Raw genomic sequence first — 7,693 nt, forward strand, 5'->3', positions numbered from 1 at the left:
GAAGATTATATCGCCTTGCATTTATTTGGAGCAATTTGGGTTCTTCTCAAATAAGAGGATCTAAGACGTTATTGCTATTGCATAAGAGTGCATTCACTCGATTAAAACGAAGAAGTCAAAATCATGTATTATTAAGTTTGATCTCCACGGGACATATGAATGCATGGATTGGGAGTTTCTCTCATTGTTTCTGTATAAGATTGGCTTTAAGCATAGACATCTTCAATGGATCATGGCCTACATACCATCTGTGTCGATGGTGGTTCTCATCAATGGTGAGCCTTCCCAATTCTTCAAAACACATAGGGGCCTTAGGCAAGGCTATGCATTATATCCTCTTCCTTTTATACTGGTTATGGAAGCCTTTAGTAGAGAAATCAAGGTTAAATCTATAGAAGGGGCTATCGTGGGATGCAATCCCGCTAGAGTTTGTAGCATTCCCTACTTAATGTTTGTGGACGACGTCTTGTGCGATGGTGAGGCCAAGGTATATGTGCGCGAATCATTTCACGGGACTTTTGTGGATTCGTGAATGCATATGGTCTCAATTAAACCAAGAAAAAATAGAGTTGATCATAGATTTAGTGGATACTCCGGTGATGCTTGAAAGTGCTAGCATGTTTGGGGCCAATATATCATCCATGTTTGGTGGGTCTACATATATGGGATGCAAATTAAATCCTATAAAATATTTTAAAATGGACTGGGATTGGATTATTACTAAGTTTATTAAAAAAAATTCTAGTTGGTATAAGAGATGGCTTTCTGTGGGTCTTAGAGTCATAATGATAAAGGTTTTTTTGCTTAGCATTTCGGTCTATTAGTTGCATCTCTTCCACATTCCTTACGAAACTATTAACAAAATAGACTCCATCATTATCAATTTTATTTGGTATGGATTTTGTGTTGTGAGGAAGTTTCATCTTACTGGATTGAAGTCCATTACCAGGTCTATGTAGAAAGGGAGTTGGGGCATCATAGAAACCTGTAGTTTTAATTTGGACCTTTTGGTTGCAAGCATTTGGGGGCTATTATTTGTGAAGGGGTTATGGAAAAATATTATGTTTGGAAAATATATTAAACAGACAAGCATGGAGGATTGGATTGTAGCAGGGGTACCATCGGCTGGTAGACCTTCAAAAATCTAGAGCAGTCTCAGGCTTTCCATTCCATGGGTTTGTCGTAATCTATGTTGGAGGGTTGATAATGGGATGAGAATTAAAGTGGGTGTGGGTGCCATTAAGGGTATCAATGGCATTCATCTCCTCCCTATTTCTATCATTAATGAACTCAATTATCAAGCATTGGATACTATTACTAGCTTGTGGGAGTGGTCCAGGCAGCACTATGCTACACATATCTGGCCACATGCATGGCAGATCAATTTATTAGAGGATATGTTGGTTGAATGGGAAATGTATCACAATATTCTATGCATGGTAGGCATTAACATCTCACAGAGGTATGATGTGCTTGTGTGGGGTGGACACATTGGGAATGACAGGATTCTAGCCAAGGAGGCCTATGATCACATGGCATCGACATCCCAATCATTGCCTTACTCAAATACTACCTCTCTGCTATTGAAGTGGGAAGCTCCCTTGAAGATCAAGTGTTTCTCATGGTTGGTCATTCACAACCGTATTCAAACATTGGACAATTTACATAGAAGAGATTTTTTGGGTCCTGGTTGGTGTTTTATGTGTAGATGGGAATTTGAAAATAGCATTCATGTTTTTCTACATTACCCCTTCACTGTCGAGATTTGGGTGGAGGTGGCCTCTATATCGAGTGTCCCTCATATCGATGATGTGTCCTCCATCAACGAATGTTTCAGTCTATGGAATATCAGAGATAAATCCCATAAGATTGTCCCCTCTATATCCTTTGGGGGATATGGAGAGTCGGGAATGCTCTAATTTTTTAGGATAAACTCCCTGTGATTAAGTATATTTCTCTTGGAATTGTGGCTTTTTTCCAGGAAATTGGTCCCTCGATTCCATAGGCCTCCCATCAATCTGTCTCAAATGTTAATTTGGTTGGCATTTTTCCTATTTGTTCCTTCAATGGAGCCTCCTCTGAAGGGGATTGTAGATGTGGTATCTCACTTCACTTGGACCCTTCTCTTCATTATCATATTTTATGATATGGTGGCAGTGGGGACAATTGTAGAGCCGAGTTGATTGTGTTGCTGGGTGCTCCTCAGTGCTCTTCTTGGTTGGGCATTGAAAATATTATTATTATTGGTGACTCCCTAGTAATGATCAATTCGATTCATGGTCGTTTCTCTCTTAGTGTTCTAGTTCTCTGCAATTGGATTTAGCTGATTATGAACATTATCCCTTCTTTCTCGATTGTCTCCTTCTAGCATGTCTATGGAGAGCAAAACAAGGAAGTTGATGTTCTCTCCAAACCTAGATTCTCCCTCTGTTTGGGCTTTATGTTCTTTGAAATGTTCACTGATGGAAAGAGTTGTGGAATAGGTTCGTTTGATATTTAATTCTCATATCAGATGTTGATTTTTGGTTTTTAGTTTTGGCAGTGTTCATGTGGGTTGTGAACCTTGCAGATTCCCCTGTTTTTCTTGATTTTTGGCTATTATCTTGTAGAGGAATAGTCTTATGGACAAACTTCCTTTCTTGATGTCCTAATCTGTAGATTTCAAATTCAATTACTCAACATGATCTGATATAGATTCATGAAAATGTAAAATTTCTTTGTTAAGGAATGAAACTCTGTTTTCTTCATTTGAAATAAAAAAACTCTAGTTGTATCTAAAATATGAGGAAGGTTGAGAAAAGAAGGTACATAGTATCCACACTCCATTTGGTGGTGGAGAGTTGGTCAGAAACAACCTACATCTTGCTGCAAAATAAGTTGTTCATCGTGTCGTTCATGAGACGTTGGAGAACCACCAGCTCTAAATTTGTGTAGGTGTAGTTGGACCTAGCCATGGTGGATAAGCATGGGTTCGAACTAATAATGATGAATTTGGGCCAACATAAGTCAAATGTGAGATCTGATAGGACAAAATTCAAACAACAAGAATTAGTGAAAAGAGAGCTTAGCAAAATCTGTGAGGAAGAACGAAATTTTAGCAACAATGACAATGTCACAATTGATAGGTTGAAATCCCTATTAAAATAAGGAATTATGGAGCTCGACAAAGATATGACCGAAAGCTAGGTGAACAATTTCTTGTTCGGAAGAAAAAGAAGGGGTCATGGACAAGAAGAACAACATGAAATAACTGCTTTGAGGGGCATGCAAGGGTTTGTGTAGAAATTTGCTTGGTTGCTTTCAGAGGTTCAAAGGTGGTTGTAGCTGAAGCGGGAACCAATGTTTGAGCCTGCTCCCCCCTTCTCAATCTTGTCAGTATGGGAGGAGGTACAAAGATCAAGCGAATAGAAGTAGTGATTGAGACAAGTGACAAGGCAATGTTAGAAGGACACAAAGCCACAACCCTAGGTAAAATTGAAAGCCCAGGTCAAGGTATGGATTCAACAAGATATGACAAGAAAGAAGGGGTTGATTGAGGAAATTGGTACACTCCTATAGATTAGGGATTCACAGAGAAACTTGAAGAGCTAGGTTGTGTAAAGGAAGCGCAAAACCCTAATGGTGTGCAAACACCCTAAGGGTTTTGTTCCAATGTAGGCACATTTCTCTACGAAGTTGTAAGACGTGTTGTTCAGGAATACATATTGAACATGCATACATATCGAACATGAGCGCAGATTGTTGTAAGGCATTTGATCAAGCATACATGTATTGTAGGCATGGAGTCATTGAGTTACATAATGAAGCATACATGTATTGTAGGCATGGAGTCATTAAGTTACAGAATGAACCACTTGGATAAGTACTAGGGTGGCATGTGTACTAGTATCCTAGCTTGAGGGGTTGAGTGTGAGATCTTAGTTGAGATGGTTGAGGAATGAATGGGACCACATTAATCTCCCACAATCAAATTTAAGAGGGGGATTGTTAGGGTGATTTAGGTAAACTTGACTTCAAGTTACCAACAAACCAACAATTTTTGAGATCTCTATAGTTTTGCCCATAATATTCATGAGGAATATAGCCTATTTAAAGGCGGAATGAATTTGTCTTGGTGATCAATAAGATCCCAACAACGGTGTTTAATAATCCTAACACATTGAAAATAATCAAATATTTTTATTTATTTTTCTCGAATCAACACCCAAAAAAACAAAAAAATAGCCTCTTAATAATCCTAACACATTGAAAATAATCAAATATTTTTATTTATTTTTCTCGAATTAACCAAAAAAAAAGAAGAAGTTAGCCTCTTAATCTTTATACAAAGTTATTAAATCTTAAGTTACATATGAATTTATACATATCATACTAACATTCTTACAACAATATAAATCTACTTTAACTTATTAAATAACCATATTAAGTAAGTTTTGTGAATTTATACGGATCATACTAACATTCTTACAACAATATAAATCTACTTTATTTTATTAAATAACTATATTAAGTAATTTTTGTGAGTTAAAATAATTCTATTAGGCAATTCTAGTAATCAATATATCTTCTCTTAATTACACTTAATTCTTGTAATCAATATATCTTCTCTTAATTACACTCAATTTTTGTAATCAGTATATCTCCTCTTAATTACACTTTGAATGTATATAGCTTTACAGCTAACCATTAACATATCTGGACATAATTAGGATTGAGCCATTACAGTTAAAAATATATACTGCCTTACAAGAAATGGTTACTCAAACACTCTGCCCAATAATTTTACATGAGCAGAAGCTGAGGTACCCTAATTATGCTTCGATCCATTACATTGATAAATTATCCAATTTAACTTCGCCTTTACACCTATCTTACTGTGTTCCTCCTTACATGTTCTTACTGTGGTGATCCTCCTTATGTAATTAGAGACCACTGCTCCAACCTCTTTGACTTGAGCTCTCGAACTGGTGATAGAACTATCACTATGTCAACCCACACCAAACATGCATTAGAACCGGGGAACATAGATTAGTACATGTAAATGTAAATATGAAATTTAATAATGCAGCCCGGTCCGCCATTAATGCTGCATAGCATACTGAATATTGCTTCCATTCAAATGACACTTCTTGTTAACAGTAGAAGTTATCTCTTGAAAAACTCTCAGTCGATTTCGTTTTCGATTCACCTCAAGTGACATAACACATCCTTCTTCTGATACTCCTCCATCTTCAGAACACCAAACCCACTCCAAATCTTCAACACTGGATGCTGCTTTCGCTGATTGACATTCCATCCCAGACCTTTCCTCCGTTTTAGATCCCGGATTTCCTTCAACAAAGCTTCGACGCGATCCAGCGACTTCGATATTTCTCTACAGTTAGTATGATTGTAGTTAGTAGATTTCTTGCTGTTGTTCAACACACACTGTAGAAAACCCATGGCCTCCTCCATCTTCCCTTGCTTCATCAGACAGACGCTTAGATTACAGGTGTTGTTGTCGTCTGGCTGCAATACTTGTGCTTTCCTGCTCGCAGTTATTCATTCAACACAGGACATTATTCCATTTACTAACACTGTAATTGAATAATAGAAAGTTAATCAATGATCCTATGTTGAAATCCACCTGTAAACGCTTTCCGCAGAACAGTAGTCATGTTGTTGCATATACGCCCATCCTAAATTACCCTGTCATCACCCACTACATTCTCATTTAGCAACTGTTATATAAAAATGAAAAACTAAATTCTCATTTAGGCGCACTTATACAAAAATGTGAAAGGAGTAGTGCAGGGTGTGGATGCTATCTACCAGAAGCCGAGTGGTCTTCTGCTTTACGGAAACCTGAAACTTCCTTCCATGTGACCGTGCAGTTTTGGTGGATTTTCCATTGAATGCAGCTCCTCGCTGAATTAAGCGGAGCTTATGCTTTAACAGACTTATCTGCTCATCCAATCTTCCACATTTCTGCATTAGAAACGCTAGACAATAAATGATACGGAGCAAGGCAATAGTTCTTATATAGGGCTCATCAATATTTAGATCAAGTTTATACCTTAAAGAGATCTAGGAGCACATTATCAAGGGGCTCCTGTGCTCGCCGTGAACAAAGGTGTCTGAAGGACTTAATGGCCTCGATGGCTTCCAGTGGCCGGTTCTGCTGCTTCATCACCACGGCCATGTCCTTCAATGCGCTGTCAATTCTGTCCCGGGCATTAATAGCTTCCCAGAACAATGCGATGGCGCCAGCCGGATCCTTTTCCACGAGCTGTACCGGCAAAATTTAAACATTCTGAACCCTCACAGAAAAGTCATGAATAAAATAGCTTGCTCGAAGCAAAACGGACAAAATAAGGATGAAAAGTTAACCTGAAGATGTTTGGCTTTGCTATAGGGGGTCTCTCCTGCGGGTACCTTGTACATAGCATTAAGTGGATTATTTTTTCGCTGCGCTTTCGAGAAGCCGATCTGGTTTGCCTGAGCCGAAGCACGGGACGCGTTGTTCTGCCGATAGTACCGTTTAAAATGAGGCTTTCTTGGAGAAATCGGCGAAGACTCATCTCCGACTCTCATTTCCTTTGCTTTTAAAGTCTATCTTACCGCTGAATGACAATGTCCGAAAGCTTTCCAGTTCTAAAAGCCTACGCGCAGTGAATGCTTGTTCGTCTTAACATTCGAAATCAATGACTTCTGGAGCAGAGAACATAAGTTGAGGGTCAAAGATTCAGGAAAAGCATCCGAAGTCTGAAACGCAGAAGAATATAAAACTTAAAACGACTTAAGATTTCGGAATCTATGAATTCTTCCACCTCTGAAGCAGAACGCTGAAAGCGTTCCGTGGCGAAAAACCCTACGCGCAATAAAGGGAGGTTCGCCTTAACAATCCTTACATCAGTCGGCCACTAGAAATCAATAAACTTCTGCTCCGCATTTCCAGGCCAGAGAGCATGAGTTCTCAACTAAAGATGCTGCGAAACCGTCCCAAATCTGAAACTCGGAAGAATATGAAGATAAACGCCTTATGGTTTCCACATTTAACAGTTCATTTACAATCTTCAACTCAGAAAAATTCAAAAGAAACAGAAATTTCAAAACTTCTTTTCTTTAGGCTCTGGATTGAAATGACACGGAGAACTTTGGACATCTGTAAAGAAAGGCAGCAGTCGTTCTTCTGAAGATTTATGAGTAGTCCTCAGGTCGCTTTAACAGTCTTTACATCAGTCGGCCACTAGAAATCAATAAACATCTGCTCTGCATTTCCAGGCCAGAGAGCATGAGTTCTCAACTAAAGATTCAACGAAACCGTCCCAAATCTGAAACACAGAAGAATATGAAGATAAACGCTTTAAGATTCCTGAATTTAACAGTTCATTTACAACCTTAAGCTAAAAAAATCGCGTAGTAGAAAAATTCAAAAGGAGTCGTTATTCTGAAGATTTATGAGTCGTTTTCCTCTGGTTGAAAGATTCTAGGAGGTAAAAGACATTGAGGATATACACGAAATGGGAGGGACGACAAGAGATGCAATGAACTTGGACCTCATTCTTTGCAGATACATCGCATACAGAATGAATCCTGCGCGTCACGATCTTTTCGATAAGCGCAGCGCCTTTTCAGGTGTTGGAACATGCCATGTCATCATTTTTCCTCGTCTGGAGATTGCACTGGTATATGTACTATTATAAATTAGGGC

At 38.5% G+C, this 7,693-nt stretch overlaps 1 pseudogene across 1 annotated transcript; it reads right to left on the reverse strand.

Annotated features, from left to right (window-relative positions):
- Window positions 1-4,900: 4,900 nt before the first annotated feature.
- Window positions 4,901-7,307, reverse strand: LOC149248677 (protein SULFUR DEFICIENCY-INDUCED 2-like; annotated as a pseudogene). The gene is made up of 5 exons (XR_016265759.1): window positions 6,370-7,307; window positions 6,056-6,268; window positions 5,812-5,967; window positions 5,627-5,688; window positions 4,901-5,527 (listed from the first exon to the last, which is right to left on the reverse strand). The product of XR_016265759.1 is annotated as a protein SULFUR DEFICIENCY-INDUCED 2-like (transcript).
- Between the last annotated feature and the right edge of the window lie 386 nt (window positions 7,308-7,693).

This window comes from Pinus tabuliformis, chromosome 7, assembly GCF_031772625.1.
Source record: "Pinus tabuliformis cultivar Carrire ecotype Pingquan chromosome 7, CPIR1, whole genome shotgun sequence".
Taxonomy (NCBI): domain Eukaryota; kingdom Viridiplantae; phylum Streptophyta; class Pinopsida; order Pinales; family Pinaceae; genus Pinus; species Pinus tabuliformis.